The sequence below is a fragment of the Styela clava genome, chromosome 2, assembly GCF_964204865.1.
Source record: "Styela clava chromosome 2, kaStyClav1.hap1.2, whole genome shotgun sequence".
NCBI classification, from domain to species: Eukaryota; Metazoa; Chordata; class Ascidiacea; order Stolidobranchia; family Styelidae; genus Styela; species Styela clava.
Window position 1 is genome coordinate 13,490,538 of NC_135251.1, and position 22,341 is coordinate 13,512,878.

Consider the following 22,341-nt stretch of genomic DNA (forward strand, 5'->3'; position numbering starts at 1 on the left):
GCCTAATTAAATCTGTATGAAAAATTTACTTCGTATATTTGTCCTTGGTTTTTCCTTCTGTTCTCCATTTCTTCATCTTCATAGTCCTATAACTGAAAAGCTATAACATTAATAAAACTAATCCTAATTAAATCTATATAAAAAATTTACTTGGTATATTTGTCCTTGGTTCTTCCTTCTGTTCTTCATTTCTTCATCTTCAAAGTCCTATAACTGAAAAGCTATAACATTAATAAAACGAATCCTAATTGAATCTATATAAAAAAGCTATAACATTAATAAAACTAATCCTAATTAAATCTATATAAAAAATTTACTTGGTATATTTGTCTTTGGATATTACTTCTGTTTTTCATTTTTTCATCTTCATAGTCCTATAACTGAAAAGCTATAACATTAATAAAGGTAACTCTAATTAAATCTATATAAAAAATTCACTTGCTATATTTGTCCTTGGTCTTCTTACTGTTTTTTATCTTCGGAGTCCTATATCTGAAAAGCTAAGATAACATTAATAAAACTAAGCCTCATAAATCTATATAAAAAATTTACTTGGTATATTTGTCCTTGGTTCTTTCTTCATTTCTTTATTTCTTCATCTTCATAGTCCTATAACTGAAAAGCCGTAACATTAATAAATCTAATCCTAATTTTACTTGCTATATTTGTCCTTGGTCTTCCGTCTGTTTTTCATCTTCATAGTCGTATATCTGAAAAGGTAAGATAACATTAATAAAACTAAGCTTAATAAAATCTATATAAAAAATTTATTTGTATATTACTTACGTACAGTCTTACTTCTGTCCTTTATTTCTTCATCTTTATAGTCCTATAATTGTAAAGCTATAACATTAATAAAACTAAGCCTAATCAAATCTATGGAATAAATGTACTTGGTATATTTGTTCTTGGTTCCTTCTGTTTTTCATTTCGTAATCTTTATAATTGTGCACCTGAAAAACTAGGATAAAATAATAATAACTAGGCCTGGTGAAATCATTCTCACCCCTAATGGTGGGAATGTCCTGATGGGTAAATCTCTCAAAAATAAAAAATAAATGAAAAAACTATTTAAAAACAAAGAAACAAAAAAGCCATGGCATACCCTGTAACTTTTTGTTCTTTTGTTGCTCTCTTGATAACTTTTTTCCTGTTGAAAATATCTCAAGAAAAATAGAATAGAAAATAATAATCATGACAAATGATAGCAATATATAGAGGCTATTACAGAAAAGGATTCATTTTCAAATATGCAATATCAAAAGTATACATAAAACATAATTAGTATGATTGTACTTTAAAAATTAGCATATTCTACAAAAAATGAATAGAAAAAATAACCATTTTTAAATCAAAATGTCTATATTGATAGAACTATTTACGGTCTTGGTTGAAATGAAGCCTATTACAAAATTGCATGATTCTTTAGTGCTAATTGAATATAAATATCTCAGTCAATTTTTAGCTAACAGGTTGGTACATTTGAATTTGTAACACACAAAACTATTATCAGATAAAAATAGCACTATTTTCAGAGAAAGCCCAATATTCCAAACAAAATATCATAAGTGATAAACATTAATCAACAAAAATTAAAACATTGTGGATATATTTATTGGAAATCAAATTAAATATTGGATATGGGAAAAACAAAGAGTAGTTTTGGTATATTTGAATTTGTCTTATTTTCTTGAACTATAAGAAATTATGGTTAGTAAGAATGACGCCACCAAAAAGAGGCTTGTCAAACACTCTACATACTCGGATTCGTAAAATGCTTTGATTGTCATTTAAGTTCTGATTTGAAAAAAGGTACTGACATTCAACTGTATTGCCATGTTTACTGTCATAAATATTAAAATAAAAACAGATAATTTTGACCACCAATTGCCAGATTCTGTGGTCATTTATATTTTAGTATTGGCCGAACAAATATTGCTACTATGATTGCCATGCTGTGTATTCCCTCCCTTCATGGGCCCACCAATCACCAGAACCCCATCCCCCCTCCCAACCCCTGTGTATGTGAGTGTAGTATATTTGTTTTTTGTTTTGTTTACTGATGGAGATTCATCGACAGAAGAGACAAACCATGCCGGCCTGGTTTGTTTTCCGAAGACGATTCCAAACAAAGAACAAGCAGTGTTGATAAAGTACCGGTAATAGATTAGATTTGTGTGTTAGGTAGCATTGACAACCATGAATAGACTTTATTTAGTTCGTACTGATTACAAATGGTATCAAAATGAGTAAATAAGTCAATAATGAGATATCATAGCATTATATATTGAATGCTCATTCCTTATTAACAAGAAAAGTATTTGTATAATTAAGTTATATGACAAATATGTTGAATGACGCCGCCTCCTTCATGCCAAATTATTAAAGTAATCACAGGAATGTATGTTTAGAATTGAATGGAGTGATGAAATGGAAAATTTAAAATACAAATTTAAACGATGTTTTGGTATAATAAATATATCCACTATCTAATTTTACATAAGACATGAATTATAAATTCTTAATTTTTCATAAATATGGAATCAAATATAGAAATTGTATTGTAGCATAACGAAAAATACAAAAAAAAAATTGATGTGGGTTCTAAACAATGGTTCGATCAAGAATCTGTTTCCGTTTAATAAAATCACAAGAACATGATTGGTCGACCCATTTGTTCTTGCATATAAGATTAAAGTACGTATGCCATTGGGAATAGTCTAAACTAGTCTCATGCCATTGGGTATAGTCTAAAATAGTCTTATGACATTGGGTATATTTTAAAATAGTCTCATGGCATTGAATATAGTCTAAAATAGTCTCATGCCATTGGGTAGGCTATAGGCTAAAATAGTCTCATGCCATTGGGTATAGTCTAAAATAGTCTCATGTCATTGGGTAGGCTATAGGCTAAAATAGTCTCATGCCATTGGGTATAGGCTAAAATAGTCTTAAGTGCAGCTCAATTCATTTGTTTGCAAGTAGTTCTCAGACATGTTTGATAAAACTCTCTTTCAGATTTGAATACTCAAGTTTTACCATATTTTATGATTCCAGATTCCAAGTTCTTTAATTGAGAAAACCTGTAGAAAAAAACATACAATTATTCATAATGTCTATGATACGATATTCTTTTTTGCATTCATATAATTGAGGAAATAAATCTTAGTAGTTGTATGAGAAGATCTTTCTAATTGTAGGCACAAGATAGGGTATCGATTGATCCCATTGTTTTAGAAAGTTAAAAACTTTTTCACACAGATCAGAAGTTATATTTTAAGCAGTACTTGTTTGAGTTTTATAAGAAGATACTTTTTATAATAAAAATTAAGCAGTGATACATCTCCCGAATAGAATATTGATTTATTTAATCATTGCATTGCATCTCAAAAAAAACCAAGTGAATATTTTCTGCGCCATTAAACCCTTTGCACTTTTTTTTGCGTTTTGTTGATATTTGTCTAACTATAATTGAATTATTGTCTCATTAAACGAGGAATTGTGAATTATGTACTTGTTAGGTTATATTATGATTCAGTCTAAACGTGTCTTACAATAAATTTTGTAACGTAAAGAATATAATTGTCAAAATAGTTGTTATGTTACTATAATTCAGTGACACGTCGCGGGTCGGATTATATTACTCTGCGGGCGGGATCTGGCCGGCGGGCCGTAGGTTGCCGACCCCCGACTTACAGCATAACATTCAATGCAATTTTATGAATTCGTATGAGTTAGTAAATATGACCCAATAATAATTTGCTTTTATTTCGAATTTATTATGCTAATGAAAACAGTATAGATATCCATTTTAACAAATTCATTACATCAGTGATTTTAACATTTCAACCCCCGCAAACTGACAACACCAAATAAAATAAACTCGAGTACCGGCATCAGAATATTGAAATATTAATAATGATTTCAAGCTAACGTAAGCATGTAAGTGAAACAAATATAACTTATACATCGTCTCATCTTATTGTTTCCTACTTTTTTTACTGCGTGAAATTATAAAATTTGACATTAAAACATGTTAATCAACTTTACGTTACTTGATTTGATCTCACAGATGAAACGTTAAATGTCCTACGGATAAAAATATTAAATTCAAAAATTTAATTTTGATTGGTCTCATTATCGAGTCTTGCATGTTTCACAAATACATCGAACTTTCTGAAACTAAATTTGTACAACCCTAGCGTCACCGGATATCGGCGTAATAAAAATCAAAACACATAAATAGCATTGTGACAAAAAGTCGTAAAAAATAATTGTTTTTGACTCGATTTTTTGAATAATGACTAGAATTTCCTAGAATTTTCCCACTAACCATATAAACTTTCTTATGTTTTATAGTCATGTCATCTCCATGTTTTTTTTCTTGCAAACTCATATGGTATTTTTATTGGAGGTGGCTATGATGACTATCTTGCGACAGAGTTTGGAATTATTTATGAAAAAACTATACTTTAGTTATCAGATTTTTCATGCATTTGAATGATATAAATAAAAGTTCGCATTTAATGGCTATTAAACAAGTCTGGGTCGTGTATTTAAAACTAATTTGATGCATTTGTAATCCAAATTTATAGGTGAATCAACAGACAACAAGTCAATATATACTTTCTTACTATTATTATATATTTTCTCGAGTCGAAAGTCGCAAAATGCTTTGAATGCCCTTGAATTGTCGACTGACCGACATACGGACTGTGCATTCTGAGAAGTCAGATTTACTAAAATGAAACCCAAAACAACGACTTTTAAAGAGCGAAGCAAGTTCAGTACACAAAAGTCTCATTGAGAGTAGGGCAATTTGAACTACGCAAGTTGCAACAAATTGTTATGGTCAAATGCTTGTTCGGTAAGGGCAAATGTTTAATTTCAAATACCTTTATAAATTTCCTAATAATTGAGAGGTAAAAGCGAAACTTTTTGATTGAATAGATTTCAAAATTCTTGATATATTTAAAAAATAAAAGTACAAGAGATGATTTAAAAACTGGCAATTGAGATTAGGCAATGGGAGAGCAGTTTAAAAAAAATTAATATTAAGAGATACAAAAGCTAAATGAGATTTGGTTCCAGTCTGTCAGTTAATTTTGTCTATATCTAATCTAAAATAAGATTCAACAGCAAATATTTGAAAATGAATCCAGGCGATTTTTATCAAAAACATCTACAAACTAGATAACTCTTTCACACTTGAAAAAAGTCATAGCTTCAAATACTTTTTGACTCAACATAGTTCTTGGGCGTCACGAAACCGCCAGAAAAAGACTTGGAAAATGGATATCGAATTGCTAACACTTCCATTAGAGATAATTTGTATAAAAGTAGTCGAGAAAAGAATCTAGCAGCAAATTTCTCACTGAATTTTTTTTAAATTTGGTGTGACAATAAATTTGAAAAACAGTTTCCAGAAATTTATTCGCAAGGACCCCTAATAATGCCTTAAGATCAAGAACAAGAAGACACTATTATGTGCCTGCAAATAATAGAAAGCCTATGTTAATTTAAGATGCGGCCCGCGGTTTTACCCAGGTATTGATATCTGGCCCGCCTGCGAAAAAGGTTGCACACCCCTGATTTAAAGAGATGATTCAAACAAATCTCACATTTCTCACAAGTTTCATGGAAATTTCCGTTTTTCTCCGATTTTTTCCAAAACGTGGTGTTTTTCTCAAATTTAACACTTTTTGCATTAGTCACAAAATTCCTTTGTACATATTCATAATACACATCATTTAAGATTAAAAAATAAATATATCACATGAAAAGAAATTGATGTTTGCGATCGGGACGCGTTAATTGGTTCGGGTGCATTGTAAAGATGACGCTGATGATCTCGGCATTCAATTAGAAAACTCATAGCACAACGTCGTATTTTGTATTTTACATATTCCAAAATTCACTAATTTTTGAATTTCTTCCTAATTGCATGTAATATTTAAAAATGTCAATATAAAATGTTGGCAGCGAAATATCCGAATTAACTAGTTTGGCTGAAATAGCTCAAAACAAGTCAGAATCCCGTTTATACTCGCGAGGGTGGGGACGTACATGCTCATAGTTCAGATACACCTAATTTTAAAACATTTGTGATCATATAAAAGCTAAATATATCGGAAATATCGGTATACATTTAGCCGATACCGATACAATACTAATGTCAAAAAATCGGCCGATACTGCCGATAGCGAAACATCGGTACATCTCCACATCAGACTATAGGACACAACAGAGAATATTGCTCTAGGTAACGGGTTGTTCAGAATGATTGTTGCTATCTTTTAACGCCAAATTACAGTTTTGTTGGGCAGAATAGTTAAACCGAGGGGGCGATTCTACAAAATTGAAATGGTCTGGTTCCTACATACTTTGCCATTAAAAATTTATATGTGCGCATTGGTGCTTTAAACAGGAGAAAACGAACGAAGGAAAGCAATCTTACTGCTACAAGATAAGTTCATACTCAATATACAAAAAGAATAATTTGTCGCAGATTTTGCCCAAAAATTACAAACGATTTATCCATCCACGGCCACAAATTTTAAGAGATGAGTTACATGAGCGAGTAGAAACCATAATATGCAAAGAAAATAATTATTTGCGGAGAGATATACAGAAAAAGACTGTAAATTGTTACAATATAATATGTGTGCCATATCACGAATTTCAAATTAAACATATCTGCAGGAGAATTTTCACATGAGTAAAAAGAAGGGTAAACAAAAGCTTTCGTAAAATTATTTCAGAGGACCTTCATCGAACCCCCGGATACAACTCCCACGAACGCTATGGGTACAATCGAACCCAAGGTTAAAAAAACACCGCTATAGAGAATGCCGTACTCATTACATCATATTCACTGGTTAATAGTCCAGTTAGTGAGTTGTTCAGAATGACTGTTTTTATCTTTTACCGTTAAATTACGTTTTGTTGGGCAGAATAAGTAATAAAGTAATAAGTTCTAATCGTAAATTTTTAGGATAAAATAAAAATAGTTATTTGCGGAGAGATATACAGAAAAATCCTGCGGCTACATTATTTATGAGCACAATCTATAGTCATAAAGCAACGTTAATTTTGACGTAGTTTGTTAATTTAGCACACATTATATTATATCTTTTTACCAGAGTAAGACTTCTGTCGTGACTTCGCTAAACAACTTTTTTCTATTTTATATAATTAAATAATCTTCGTTGTTTGCAAGGTACAAACAAAGAAAATAAAAATCGAAAAATATGTAACACGTAGTAAAAGGTTCAAGAGCACTGTTTCAGTGTATTAGATCGGGATAATTTGTACAAAGCCCTTGACACCACTTGCGCCAAGTTTTGAAAATAAGTAATTATTTAGTTAGTGTAAACTTATATTTCCAGCGGAATCTACATTTCTAACCCAAACCCTGACAGAATAATTACAAATTTATTATAGCGGGGGTGTTTTGTTTCTACCGGGGAAGTGGGTGTACCAAAGATCCTAAATAGGCAAATGAAATTGAAGAAATCAAAAAATTGTTATTACATACTTGCTCTGCTGGCCAGACGCGATAGGCTCTCATCTTGCTCAGTGATGAATACGAGACAAATAACCACGACGAAATTCTTTTGATGAAATTGATGTACCGTCTTTCTAACGTTCAAACAGTCTCTTAAAAGGCTGAAAATAAATGTATTTTTAGTTCATTCTAAAATTATCAGAGGTGTATTTAGCTTAGGATTGCGACGCAAAAAGAGTGAAAAGTTCTCATCCTAAATTGTTACAATAAATAATTTCAAATTGGAAATAATTGAAACTCGTATTGCGCCCAATCACTAATTCCAAATTAGACAGCTGAACGTGAAAGTTTGGATATCTGTGGTGGAATATAGAAAATTTTACATAAGTAAAAAAACTAGATAATGGAAAGACTTCATGGCATAAAATTATTCCAGAGGAGCTTCATAAAACACCTAAAACAGATCGACGGTTTAATCAAACCCAGTTTAATAGACACCGTTGTAGACAGTGTCGTGCTCAATATGCCATATTCATTTGTTATTGCTCCAGTCAAGGATTGTTTAGAATGATTGTTGCTACCTTGTTAACGCTAAATTACGGGTATGTGGGGCAAAATAGTCAACTCAAAGGTGCGATTCTACGAAATGAAAATGGTCTGGTTCTAACAGACTTTGCCATAGAAAATTTATAGGCGCGCATTGTTGCTTGAACTAAACAAAAGACGAACGAAGAAATGCAATTTTTCTGCTATAAGATAAGCTTATACTCAAGATATAAAAAAATTGCCGCAGATTTCTCAAAAAATTACAAATATCACTTATTTGGAATGATCTTTTAGTGCAGTAATATTTAACCGGTTATAATAGTGAGTATATACCCAAGTGTATAAATCGAATCCCGGGTATACGAACAAGACTTATTATAAGCGGAGACATATACAAAAAAGTCAATAAGTTCGAATTAGGCCATAATTTCTGGTACGAATACGACGGAAGTCACTCGACTAGTCCCCGAACTCGTAATAGAACTAAAATAAGGGTATCCGAACAAAACTGTGGCCTAACCCTAATCTGGTACACACACTACGTTCCGGTGTCCGCCATATTACTACACATACTTCGGGAGTACTGAAAAGTCTGTGGCTACGTTATTTGCTAATTTCTGATGAATACCAGACAAATGACGAGGCATTTCTTTTAATGAAATGATGTACTGTATTGCCAACTTTTAATCAGTGTCTTAAAAAGTTGAAAATAAGTGTATTTTTAGTTCATTCTCAAATTATTAGTGAGGTTTATCGAGGGTATGGCAGGTATAGATCCTACCATTGGCAATTCTGGATTGCGACGCAAAAAGAATGAAAAGTTCTAATCGTAAATTGTTACAATAAAATATTTGTGCCATATCACGAATTTCAAATTAAACACATAAACGTGGAAGTTTGCATATCTACAGGAGAAAAAGATGGGTAAAGAAAAGATTTCGTAAAATTATTTCAGAGGACCTTCATCGAACGCCCGGATACAACTCCCACGAACGCTATGGGTACAATCGAACTCAAGGTTAAAAAAGCACCGCTATAGACAGTGCCGTACTCATTACGCCATATTTACTGAATATTGGTCCAGTTAGTAAGTTGTTCAGAATGGTTGTTTTCACCTTTTACCGTTAAATTACGTTTTGTTGGGCAGAATAGTTAAATAGATAGACGGCGCGATTCTACGAAATGAAATGGTCTGGTATTAATGGACTTTGCCGCAGTAAATTATGAGCGCATTGGTGCTTAAACTGGCGAAAGGGGTAACGAAGAAATGAAATCTTTCTGCTATGAGATAAGTTTATACTCAATATACAAAACGAATAATTTGTCCCAGATTTTGCCCAAAAATTACATATATTACCTATTTGCAATAATCTTTAAGTACAGTGATGTTTAACCGAGTATACTATAATAACTAAGTGTATACTAAGTCAGATTCCTAGTATACAAATAACAATTGGTATACGCTGAACTACAGCCTGATTTAAATAATCTTCCCGGGCCGTTTTGTGTTTTTGAACGGTTACAAATCACGTCCGACATCGGGACTCACTAATTTATAAAGTGTTTATCGGCCACGGCCACAAATTTTGAAAGATGAATTACATGAGCGAGTAGAAACCATAAAATGCAAAATAATAATTATTTGCAGAGAGATATACGGAAAAAGTCTGCGGCTACGTTACTTCTGAGTACAATCTACAGCCATAAAGCAACATTAATTTTGACGTAGTTTGGTAATTTAGCCATAAATTCAGCCATAAATTAGCCATTCAGCCATAATTTAGCCATTCAGCCATAATTTAGCCATAAAATAACATTAATTTTGACGTAGTTTGGTTATTTAGCACACATAATATCTTGTGACCAGAGTAAAGCTTATATCATGACTCCACCCTCGACGTCCTTTCATGCCGGCTGTACCTTAGTCGAAGCAATATTTTCATGGAAATAATTTTCGTAAGTTGGATTTTTTGTACCCAGAGCCTTTCGTAACTAGAGTTTCTACTGTATCGCATCCCCGGTCAGTAATGATAATATTGTTCGCTCAAAATTGGGACCGTAATTTACAAACTGTGATACAAATCCTACACAGAAGATAAAAATCGGAATAAAATCAATTTATGTTGTGAATGCACTTCTTAATAGTTGTCTTTAACATCTTTGTCGAACTCACAATTCTGTCAGAAATATAAAAACCAAACTACGATATCCGCCGTTGCATGAGAATTAATATTTGCTAGTGAATAAAATAGTTAATTGGAGTGTCGGCCGCCGAAACAATCGCGGTGACAAAAAATTCACTGCAGCCTTCGATTATGACAAAATTATGAAATAAAAAACGCCGCATTGTGACGAAGTTTTCAGTCTTCTAGTGGAATCCGAAAAAATAAAATTATTGTCACGGCGATCGTTTCGGCGGCCGACATCCCAATTAATGTTGTTTGAAATGACAACACTCATTATTCGGTGTTCGTTTAAAATATGAGTTGAATAATAAGTACGATTTTACCCGCCACTAATCACGGCGCATGTAAATAATCATTGAATGGCAATAAAAAATTAACTTCATTGACAATAATTGATACACTTGGTACACGCCATCTTGATACACATACTTTGGGAGTACCGAAAAGTCTGTGGCTACGTTATTCGCTAATTTCTAAGCAAAAGCTATAGTTATAAATCAACGTCAATTTTTACGTTTTTTGTTAGCAGTAATTTAGAACACATAATATTTGCGACCAGAGTAAGACTTCTGTCATAAATTCACTAAACAACCTTTTTCTACTTTATATTATTAAATAACTTTTGTTATTTGCGAGGTACATACGAAAAAAAAATTGAAAAATATGTAACACGTAGTAAAAGGTTTAAAAGCAATATTTTAGTATATTAGATTGGGATCTTTTGTACAAAAACTTCCGACACTAAGTTACAAATTAGTAACTATCTAGTCAGAGTTAAAAACAAATTAAAAATTAATTATTTTCCTGCGCAATCTATAGGGGTTGCGCAAGACATCCTTAGATTGAACCTAAATATGCAAATCAAACTTTGAAAAAAAAAAAATCGAAATATTTCGATTACATACTTGCTTTGCATACTGGCCAGATTCGATAGGCTTTCATCTTGCTCAGTGATGAATACCAGACAAATGACAAGGCATTTCTTTTGATGAAATGATGTACTGTCTTTCTAACTTTCAATCAGTGTCTTGGAAAACTGAAATTAAATGTATTTCCGGTTGATTCTCAAATTATCAGTGACGTATATCGAGGGTATGACAGGTATAGCTCCTACCATTGGCAATCTTGGATTGCGGCTCAAAAAGAATGGAAAGTTCTAATCTGTTGAAAGTTTTCTGCTATAAAATAAGCATATACTCAATATATATAAATCAAATTTGAAGCAGATTTCCCAAAAAATTACAAATACTACGGAAGTCACTCGTATAGTCCTCGAGCTCGTAATAGAAATAAAATAGGGGTATTGGAACAATATTATGGCCTAACCCTAACCTGGTACACATACTACGTTCTGGTGTCCGCCATTTTGCTACACATACTTTGGGAGTACCGAAAACTCTACTGCTACGTTATTCGCTAATTTCTAAGCGTCAATTTTTACGTTTTTTGTTAGCAGTAATTTAGCCCACATAATATCTTGTGACAAGAGTTAGACTTCTGTCATGATTTCCCTAAACAACTCCGTTTTCCAATTTATAATATTAAATACCCTTTGTTATTTACAAAAACTTCTACACTAAAGCAAAAAAGTGACCCTCAATAAAAACACATAGGTGAAGGTTTGAATTAGTAACTATCTAGTTAAGGTTAAAATCAAAATGGAATTTTTGAATTTCCATCGCAATCTATAGGGGTTGTGCAAAAGATCCTTAGATTGAATCTAAATATGCAAATTATATTGAAAGAATCAAAAGATTTCGATTACATACTTGCTTTTCTGACCAGACTCGATAGGCTTCTATCTCAATCAGTGATGAATACCAGGCAAATGACGAGGCAATTTTTTTGATGAAATGATGTACTGCCTTGCTAACTTTCAATCAGTGTTGGGGAAAGCTGAAAAAAAAATTATTTTTACTTCATTCTCAAATTATCAGTGGCGTATCTAGGGTATGACAGCTATAGCTCCTACTATTGACGACTTAGGATTGCGGTGCAAAAAGAGTGAAAAGTTTTAATCCTAAATTGTTACAAAAAATAATTTCTGCCTTATCACGAATTCAAAACTACGGTAAGCAGCTAAACGTGGAAGTTTGCATATCTGCAGTGGAAAATAGTAAATTTTACATAAGTAAGAAGCTGGGTAAAGGAAAGATTTCGTAAAATTATTTCAGAGGATTCAGGTTCGGTTTAATCAAACCCAGTTTAAAAAAACATCGTTATACACAGTGTCGTGCTCATTACGCCATATTCACGGGTTATTGCTTCAGGGTTGTTTAGAATGATTGTTGCTACCTTTTTAACGTTAAATTACGGGTATGTGGGACAAAATAGTCAACTCCAAAGTGCGATTCGACGAATAAAAAGGGTCTGGTTCTAACAGATTTGGCCTTAAATAATTATGAGCGCGCATTGAGACTCAAACTGGCGAAAAGGGGAACGAAGAAATGCAATTTTTCTGCTATTAGATAAGCTTATACTAAATATACAAAAAGATAATTTGTCACAGATTTCCCCAAAAATTACCTACTTGGAGTGATCTTTTAGTGCAGTTATATTCAACCGGATATACCATAAATAAACAGGTGTATACCAAGATAGATCCCGGCTATACAAATAGCAATTGGCATACGATGGTAGTACACTAGAGCTATAGCCTGATCCAAATAATCAAATTTCCAGGCCCGTTTTGTGCTTTTGAACGCGCACAGGTCCCGTTCAACATCGGACTCAATAATTTATGAAGTATTTGTCTGTCCACGCCTCGAAATTTCCGAGTAATATTTTGTGACCAGCGTAAGACTCCTATCATGACTTCACCAAACAATTTTTTCTGCGCTATTTTATTAAATAATCTTTGTTATTTGCGAGGGTATATACGATGAAAATGAAAATTGAACAAGGTGTAACATGTAGTAAAAGGGCGAACAGCGCATTTCAGCATATTAGATTGGAATATTTTGTAAAAAGCACTCGACAATAATGCAAAAATGGGCGCTCCTGAAGTATGCGTACCGAGAAGACGGACACCATACCATAGTATGTGTACCAGGTTAGAGTTAGGCCATAATTTTAGATGCAAATACTACGGGAGTCACATGGCTAGTCCCAGAACTCCTAAAAGAACTAAAATAAGGAAAATTGCAATAAAATCATAGCCTAACCCTAACCTGGTACACATACTACGTTCCGGTGTCCGCCATGGTACGTGTACTTCAGGAGTACCCCAAAATATAAGACTTAATAAAAACACCTCCGCCAAATTTTAGAATAGCAAATCAGTAACTAGTTAGGGTTAGGAACGGTTTTAAAATTTGAATTTCCAGCGCAATCTTCATTCTCGACCCAAACCTTAACCGAGTAGTTAATAATTTTCTTATTTTGAAGGTTTGTGGGAGTGTTCCAACGATCCTTAGATTGAACCTAATTATACGATTAAAATTGAAAGATTTCGATTACATACTTGCTTTGCTGGTCAGACTCGATAGGCTTCTATCTTACTGAGACGAATTTCTCTTATTGATGAAGTAGTATACTGTCTTGTCAACTTTCAACAAGTGTTTAAGAAAGCTGAAAATAAATGTATGTGACATGATCGTCGTATTTTCACCAAAATAATAACGTACGAGTATCTCAATTCAACAACAGCCCTTCGAAATTGTGATCCAACCATCAAGGGGTCGCATTTCTGAACTTTTGCGTAGATACGTCAATGCAAATAATTCAGAGATTTTCCCTAAATTTATGAAATATATATTACTTATTTGGAATGATCTATACGTACATTGTGTTGCACCTCATCTTGTAAATGACGAGTACACTATTATTAACAATTGTGTTATAATTCACCTTCTTATGAGAATCCTCTCTACAGTCACAGATATCTGCAGACATTTAATTTCATAAGATACTACTCGCAGTTTCGAATTATATAACAGGGTACAATTATTACGACAAGAAACTGCCCAATGACGCTTTTTTAACTGTTTATGGAATATATGACTTATTACTTCTGTTAAGTATGTGGAATTACCATATTGATTACGGGAATCCATGGATGTCGAAAAGTCAAATAAAATATATAAATATTACCTGTAGACTTTCCCTCGGTTTCGTTACATCGTGTCTTCGCATCTTCAATTTCAACATCAACAACAGTTCTGCATCTGAAAAGTTAAGATATTAATAGTAAACTGTTGCAGAACTTTCTAATGCGGGAATGGGAATACGTCTATCCACATTAACTAATATATAAAAGTAAAAAAGCCAAGTATATATAAATCCATGGATTTGGTGTTATATTTGAGGTGCGAAAGTTATCTATATTACATTGATGTAAAGCGTACCATTTGAAATGCAGCTTACGTAGTGAGACTTCCAGATTTGGAAATCAGTTTATGAAAAGCAATACGTACAAAAATTGAGATAGTAAGCAACAACATTAACCAAATCAATAAAAAATAAAGGGAAAGTTTTAGTGAAATCATATAACAGCTTTACAAACACTTGTTAATATTTAGCTCACCTGAATATTGTTCCAAAGAGACAAACTGATAAGGAGTAATATTCCAGCACCAACCACACACAAAATCGACCGCACTCCATCATGTAAATTTGCTACTGAGGCGTTGTCGCTTGTGCTTCCCGCGCGAAGAGTGGACGAAAACGCTAATTAGTCCTTTGTAATTAAACGTTTTTAATTAGTCCCGTTATTCCAGGATCCAACAACCCTGGATCGCTACGAGCGGAACACGCTTCTGGCACGTGATCACAAAACATAAACAATGCAAATGACATTTGGTATTTGCTTAATATTACTTGTGATTGTTTGAATGCCCAATTTACACTAATTTCTTCGTCCACATCAAACGTTGGAGACATAACATACATAGCAATATAATCGAGTTACATGTGAACGTCCTATTTAATTTCTCAGACCGATGGTAACAATTGATAAAGATTCGATTTAGCGCAGAGCTATACCCAAAATGGAGTTGCGACACCGCAGGTGAGACGCAGCAACGAAGTTTTGGGGTTGCAACGAATACTCGAATTTCACACACAGAGTACTACCGGAATATCTAATGTGAATTTCATACTTTTGATTCAAAACACAACTATTAAAACTAATGAAACGTATAAATCCCATTATTTTAAAACATTGCATATAATCAGAGAAGCGCTGGGCTTACATCGAACTGTAAAAGTTTCAGAAGCCCAGATTTGGCAAACTCGTAAATCAGTGATTCGTAACCTTTTCGAGCCATCAGAAAACCCTTTTATTATTCAGGGAATTTCGTCAAATTCCAAAGTTTTGAACGGTTGAAACCAGGGGTGCAACCAGAACCTCATAGGGGGGGGGGGGGGGTGAATTTTGTGCAAGGTATAGAACATGGGTGGGTACCTTTTTCGGCTTGCGTGCCAAAATCGGCTAAATTTAATTACAAATTTTTTCACGTGTCGACAAAAATTCAAAACAATGCTTTGCTACTTCAAAGCAAAAATACACAATAATAAACCCTTTAAACATGCACAGACAGATTCACTATTCGGAAAAATATTAATCAGTCCGACAAATATATATATCTGATTACTTTTCTTATTCGTGTTTCCCCGAAAATAAGACTCAGTCTTATTTCAATTTTCTTCCAAAAAATAACACTAGGGCTTATTTTCGGAGAATGTCTTATATTTTCATTTATCAAAAACAAAATAACAAAGGGGAGAATTGCGAGATTTTTCAATATATATAATAAGAAAACCGATATCAATTTACTTACAAATAACACGTTTTAATTCGAAATAACTGCAAAACATAGATTATTAATCATTTAAAACGTGTAAGAGAGATTTCTTGCTATCGACTAGGTAAACAAATTCGCGTTATTGAGTAGGTCTTATTTAAAGGGGCGGGCCTATATTAAAATCATTTCAAAAATTCAGTCTAGGTCTTTTTTTCAGGGTAGGTCTTATTTTCGGGAAGACACGGTATCAGTGAGACTTCTACTGCTGCATTACCGCTGATAGAGATTGGACATTGGGTTTATATTTTGTAACGTTTAAAGAAATACACGACATACCGGTTTCATGGTTCAGGCTACTTCTGTTACGAGACTAAATAAAGTTTATAGCTGAGAATAGAGATCCACAAGTTTATGTAGAATAAAACACGAACAGAAATGCAGTTGCAAAGTTTTCAGGCCACGAAATATTTTCGGGAATGGCATCCCAATCGCGCTATAGTTCGTTTTCTGCACTTTTCTCTTGTATTGCCTTCCCCTAATAGATTATATTTCTGTTTTAAATCAATTTATAAAAGTGAGTTAGCAATAACTTTAATCAACATGAATACAACTCAAGCAGAAACATCAAGCAAAAACAGAGGGGAAATGGTGACATAGACGAACTATTTTATACAAATCAGTCGACTAAATTTGTCGACAGCTCACTCAGTTGTTATGTCGTAATATATTTCTTTGTAACCATATGTCATGAAAGGACTAAAAGAGTTTAAATAAATAACGGATTGGTAACAAACGATAATAAATAAACGAACCCTAGTTTCATCAGATAATTCAGAGTCTTAAAACTTTTTATCTGAGGGAGGATGATCTCGTTTCCGAGTCCTCATTCACGTGCCAAATAACTTCATCGCCCCCGGCGCTATGAAAAAAAAATGCAAAATCAGAAACGTATATATTGCAGACCAAATAAACAAAAAAAAAATCATAGTTAATAGTGATTTTAACGAGATGAATGAGCTTGGTCGTCTTCAGCGAGTTTTTTTAATATTTGGTGACATTTTCGTCAAGAACAATCTCAAATCACCCCTGACGGAAAGGCGATTTTGTTGTTTTGATAGTAAGAGTGTCACAGATGAAAACCCCTTTTCCATCATATAACAGGTCGGAAATAAAAGAATCCAGGTTTCTACCTCAACACAAATCGTCGGGTACATGCCTGTTCCGTTTTGTCGCCATGGTTCAGTGAAACGTCTCGGGCCGGATTATTTTACTCCGTGGGCCGCAAGTTGTCGACCCCTGGGCTACGCAAATTACCTTGCGCCGTGGAATCCTTTCACGTGTGATAACGCCCACAGCGTTCAAACCTGCATTGATTAGTGTATATTTTTCATCATAATCTGGGTAGGGCTGGGCGTTTCGAAACACTGTTTCGATACGTTTGGAAACACTGATATATCGAAACGGCGCTGTTTCGACTTCCGAAACGGATATTATGACGTCATAGCAAATGCAACCTGAAATCAGTCAAGGTATCATTCAGCGATGTTCAATTCGAATTTAATAACCGAATTTATTCGAATATTGCGACTCTCAAATATCGTTTTTATTGTTTATAAGAATATTGAATATCGCGCACAAGTCCTAGCGCCGCCGTCCACGTTTTACTTAAAAACATTTTACAATTATTTCATTTTTATGTTTTATCGTAATCGGAGACAGACACTCTTTGCGACGCGCAATAAATTACTGCCGACAAGAAATGATTTAAGTCAGCGCCGACTTGCAGTATTTATAACACGTCGAGGAAATTTTTGATTGAAAATATTTTACAATTATTATCGTATGTTGCAATTGCAACATAGTCGAGATTACCGCGGCATTAAATCTAAATTCAAATTTTGTCGTAATTAATCTTTTTCATCCTTAGTTTTGATAGTGACCGAGCAGTTCTTGCATTTACCCCGTATGAAATAGCACTTAAATATTATTTAGTATCTATCGCAGATTTTATAGTTAGACTGGCGTCGTTAATAATGATATTCAGTTCAAGTTTGCGGTATTATTTTAAAAACAATAATAAAAACATAGCAGTCGACATAAAAAAAAATAAATCAGAGCTGACTTGAAGAAAAATGAAACACGATTTCTAGTCTTAATTCTCCGTCATTGGCCGATGGAAATTTATCAATCGGGTCCACTCATTTGATTATGAATTCAGGTTCAGGAATTCAGGTTTAAAAATATTTTTTAGAATGTACTGGATCACGAGGATCTGTGGCATCGGATAAAGTAGAAAATGAGCATTGATTGATACGTTGAGAGGCCCCATATGCTATGCTGCTTGTGAGCCTCATCTCTAACAATCACCTAATTCGTATTATTCTGTTGCCATTTGGTCACTGCTTTGTTATTCAGCAGAAACCTTCGTGGAATTATCATAATTGTTCATGCTCTCGAATTAGCCTCCAGTGCTTCGTTTTTGTGGTTTTAATTCTGAAAAATATGTGCCATTGTGCATTAGACATTAAATTCGATGGGTAATATCGGTGACATGTTTACTGTTTGTGACAAACGTGTGTTTCGTTTCGTTTCGAAGGCAAAATTTCGTTTCAATGCCCAGCCCTAAATCTGGGGAAATGTGACGTATGGCCTAAGAATGAATATAAGGTAAATCCCAGGCGCAATTCATCTTTACTGGCGTTTCATCTTTACTGGCTGCGGTAGCCACCTTCACCTGTCGCGGAGCTTTCGAGACAAAATTTACGGTGTTTTCGTTTTATTTCTAATGTGTATAATATTGTTTCAATTTGTAAAGAAGCATGACACCGCGACAATTTCAAACTGAGATGTTTTACATATTAAGAAACAGTAAATCAGAGATCAGACGGTTAGTTGGCACAGGAGACAGAAAAGATCAAATTGATGAACCGTCTTCCGGTTTTATTATTCTTCCATTCAGAGTCAGAATTTTGGTTTGCAGATTTACAGCATGTTCAATGTAATTTTCGCGGGGCAGTCTAGTCGTGGGCTGCCAAGCGTGGCGTCGGTAATTAAGTAATATTCTAATTAACGCACTCCTCGTCAGTAGCGGTGGCGCAGGGGAAGCGTAGGGTCATGGTCAAACATCAGGCCAGGGGTTCAAATTCCACAAGGTAGACTGAGGTATAAGCATAGGTCAGCAGGCAAGCCAGGAGTTATATAGATAAGCAATAAGGGGGGATAGTGAGAGAGTGCAGGAAAGGCAGTCGACGAGCCAGTGAAGTCCAGCCAACAGAGAGTTCAGCTGAGAGTATAGGCAGTCGGCGAGCAAGTAAGACCAATATGGGGCGTGGAGGAGAAAAGCAGTCCGGTGAGCGAGTTAGACGAGCTGAACTGTACGGGTGTGGCCCTGGAGGAGGAAGGGCACTTAGATGAGGCGTGGATGTGAAAAGTAAGGAAAGGCAGTCCGGTGAGCAAGTGACCCAGCAAGTAGACAGTGTGAGTTAGCTAGCAAGTAGACCGCTGGTGGGTCGGCGAGCAACATCCAAAGTGTGTGAAAGTGCAGCAAGCAGTCTGTTGTGTAAACCGCTGAGCTATATGAGGATGGCGGCGTTGAGGAGAATAGGCAGTCGGCGGCTAAATGAGGAGAGTACAGCTGAGTACCCAAAGCAGATTGCCGGAGCTGTAAGAATGGGGGCCGTAGCGATCAAGTAAGACAATATGGGGCGTGGAGGAGGAAAGGCACAATTGTAGCAAGGAGGAAAGGCAGTCGGCGAGCAAGCGTGGAGAAGAAGGACAGTCAGGCAGTCAGGAAAGACAGTCCCGGTGAGAATGAGCAAGTGAGGAGAGAGTGCAGCAGCATTAGACCGCTGAGCTGTACGGATGGGGCCGTGGAGGAGGGAGACGCAGTCCGCGAGCCCGCAGAGAAGGTAAAAATGCAGTCCGGTGAGAGAGATAGCCAACAGCAAGTAGACCGCTGAGCTGCAAAGAATGGGGTGTGGGTCGGCGAGCAACATCTGTGTGCATGTGAAAGTGCAGCAAGCAGTCAGTGAGGATGGGGCGTCAAGGAGCGAGCAAGTGAGATTGCAGCTGAGTACCGAGGACCGTAGCAAGGAACGGTCTAGTGAGGCCAGCAAGTGTGCAGCTTGCTTGGGTCGGCGAGCAACATGTGTGTGTGCATGTGAAAGTGCAGCAGTCAGTGAAGGGAGCGAGCAAGGAAAGGAAACAAGCACAGAAAACGTATTTTGACACTGGGCGTTATGAAAATTCTCAACGCTGCAGGCGAGCCCAAACAGTCAGTGAAGAAGCGAGCAAGCCGTAGCGAGCAACTTAACGCTGCAGGCGAGCATGGTATTTGAAAAAGGAAAACAAGCATAAATCAGGTCGTTATTTGACACTAGGCTTTATGAAAATTCTTAATGCTGCTGCCACAGGAGACGTAAGTTTTATTTCAAAAACTAATATATATATATAAATCTCTATCAAATAAATTTACATTTACAATTATTTTGGCATAGAAGTATTCACGAAAGGGATTCTTTGATATCCGAAGAGTTAGAATTTGAAACTACTCGATACATTAGTGTAGAAAATGCTATCGCCGCCAATTGACAGAGAACGAATTAGTTGCGGATTATTTTTAAGTGTTTGGGATTATATCAAACGGGCACGCGGCGATATTAAAGAGGTATCACCATGGACGTGCAAAACATTAATTAGTTTCTGATAATAATGCCCTTTATACCTAATTTCAAAAATAATTCGGGTAATAAACTTCCCCTGAGTATCAACCACCAACCCACACGAGTGCACCACTGGCTCACAGTAGTCTGAAAAGGTCGCGATTTTGGTTGACATAATTCAAAAATGACCTTTGGAATTGCAAAGAGTTTTTCGGACAAACTCGGAAGTACCACGATCATTGTGATGTAATCTTATATACTGATACACCGTGTCGAAATAACCTTGGGTTTGTCATAATAGCGTCAGAGGCAGGGGTAGGGCTATCAACCGTCCCGCAATTGATGTCTAACGTCCCGTGTACCGGGCTGGGCTACGGTTGTCCCGGAATTTAATGACAACCAAGGCGTCTATAATTGAAGGCCATTGTAAGCGGGTCGGCTTCGTTCAAAACTGGAAACAGATGTAATTCACGCAAATATATTTTTTAATAAAAACAATTACATCGGTATGGTTCATTCAAATAGAATAATTTGAAATTAGTGGATAAGACATGTTTAGTCAACCGTGACCTCCAGATGACATAACACTAAAATAAGCTGAACAACTGCAAAATGGATCATAACGTTAAATACAGCAGTCACCTTATTTTGAGAAGATCAAAAACTTGATCCAGTGAGATTTGTTGAAAAATTTTGAGCAGGAAAGGCATTGTGTGAGACACCCTGAGCTGGGCGGGCAGTCGGCGAGCAAGTAAGATCGATGAGGCGGGGGAGGAGGAAAGGCAGTCCGGTAATGGGTCCGGTGGGTTGGCAAACATCTGTGCATGTGAAGCAGTCAGTGAGGATGGGGGCGCAAAGGAGCGAGCAAATGATTGCAGCTGAAAAGATGGGCCGTAGCGAGCAAGGAAAAAAAGCAGGCGAGCAAGGAAAAAAAGCAGGCGAGCAAGTAGAAGAGAGTGCAGCAAGCAAAATATAGAGGTTTTGAAACGTTTGCTGGCTCGAATCAGGTCGTTATTGGGCGTTATTGAAAATTCGTGCCCGATAATTATTCTAAGTGCTTATTTTCAACCCTGCTGCCACAGGAGACGTAAGTTTTATTTCAAATACTTATGAAATAAAATTACATTTACAATTAATTAATTATTTTGGCATAAAAGTATTCATGAAGGGGATTCTTTGATATCCGAAGAGTTTGAATTTGAAACTACTCGATACAATCTTTCATAGCCTTTGCCTTTGACCGATGGTGCCAGTTACGTTTTTTGTGATGTTTAGGGGGACGCTCGTTGCCGAGCACGGTGCTTCAGTTTTATACTTGTTGACGTTGCATTGCTTTGACTTGTTTTAATATCTCGCTGTGTGTTAGCGTTTTTTCAACATTCTTTTTCTCATTATAGATTGTATACAGACTAGCTTGTATATATGTTATACTTTTGAGCTGCTTTGTTACACAGTAGGCCTATACTTCCACACAAATCAGACAGATTCACTTCAAAAGGGATGGTACTGGCAGACTGGATTCCTAGGCAATGAATTTTCTCATTGCACTGGAGTACACCGAGCACGCAACAGCACACTGGCATGCAACAAAATTGAAAAAGAAACAGTTTCTTTATTCCAATTTGAACACAATAATATTTTGCTTCATTTAGAATTCCCAACATAAGTAGGTTCAAAATATAATGCAACAAAAAGAG

At 35.2% G+C, this 22,341-nt stretch overlaps 1 long non-coding RNA gene across 3 annotated transcripts; it reads right to left on the reverse strand.

Annotated features, from left to right (window-relative positions):
• Nucleotides 1–675: 675 nt before the first annotated feature.
• Nucleotides 676–14,887, reverse strand: LOC120336103 (uncharacterized). 3 transcript variants are annotated; one of them, XR_013474278.1, is made up of 6 exons: nucleotides 14,765–14,887; nucleotides 14,332–14,405; nucleotides 13,703–13,809; nucleotides 12,009–12,135; nucleotides 11,145–11,275; nucleotides 676–3,083 (listed from the first exon to the last, which is right to left on the reverse strand). It is a non-coding gene; the product is annotated as an uncharacterized LOC120336103 (long non-coding RNA). The 3 variants fall into 3 exon arrangements; XR_013474279.1 differs by lacking the exon at nucleotides 11,145–11,275 and having other exon boundaries at nucleotides 682–961; nucleotides 1,106–3,083; XR_013474277.1 differs by lacking the exon at nucleotides 11,145–11,275 and having other exon boundaries at nucleotides 683–3,083.
• Between the last annotated feature and the right edge of the window lie 7,454 nt (nucleotides 14,888–22,341).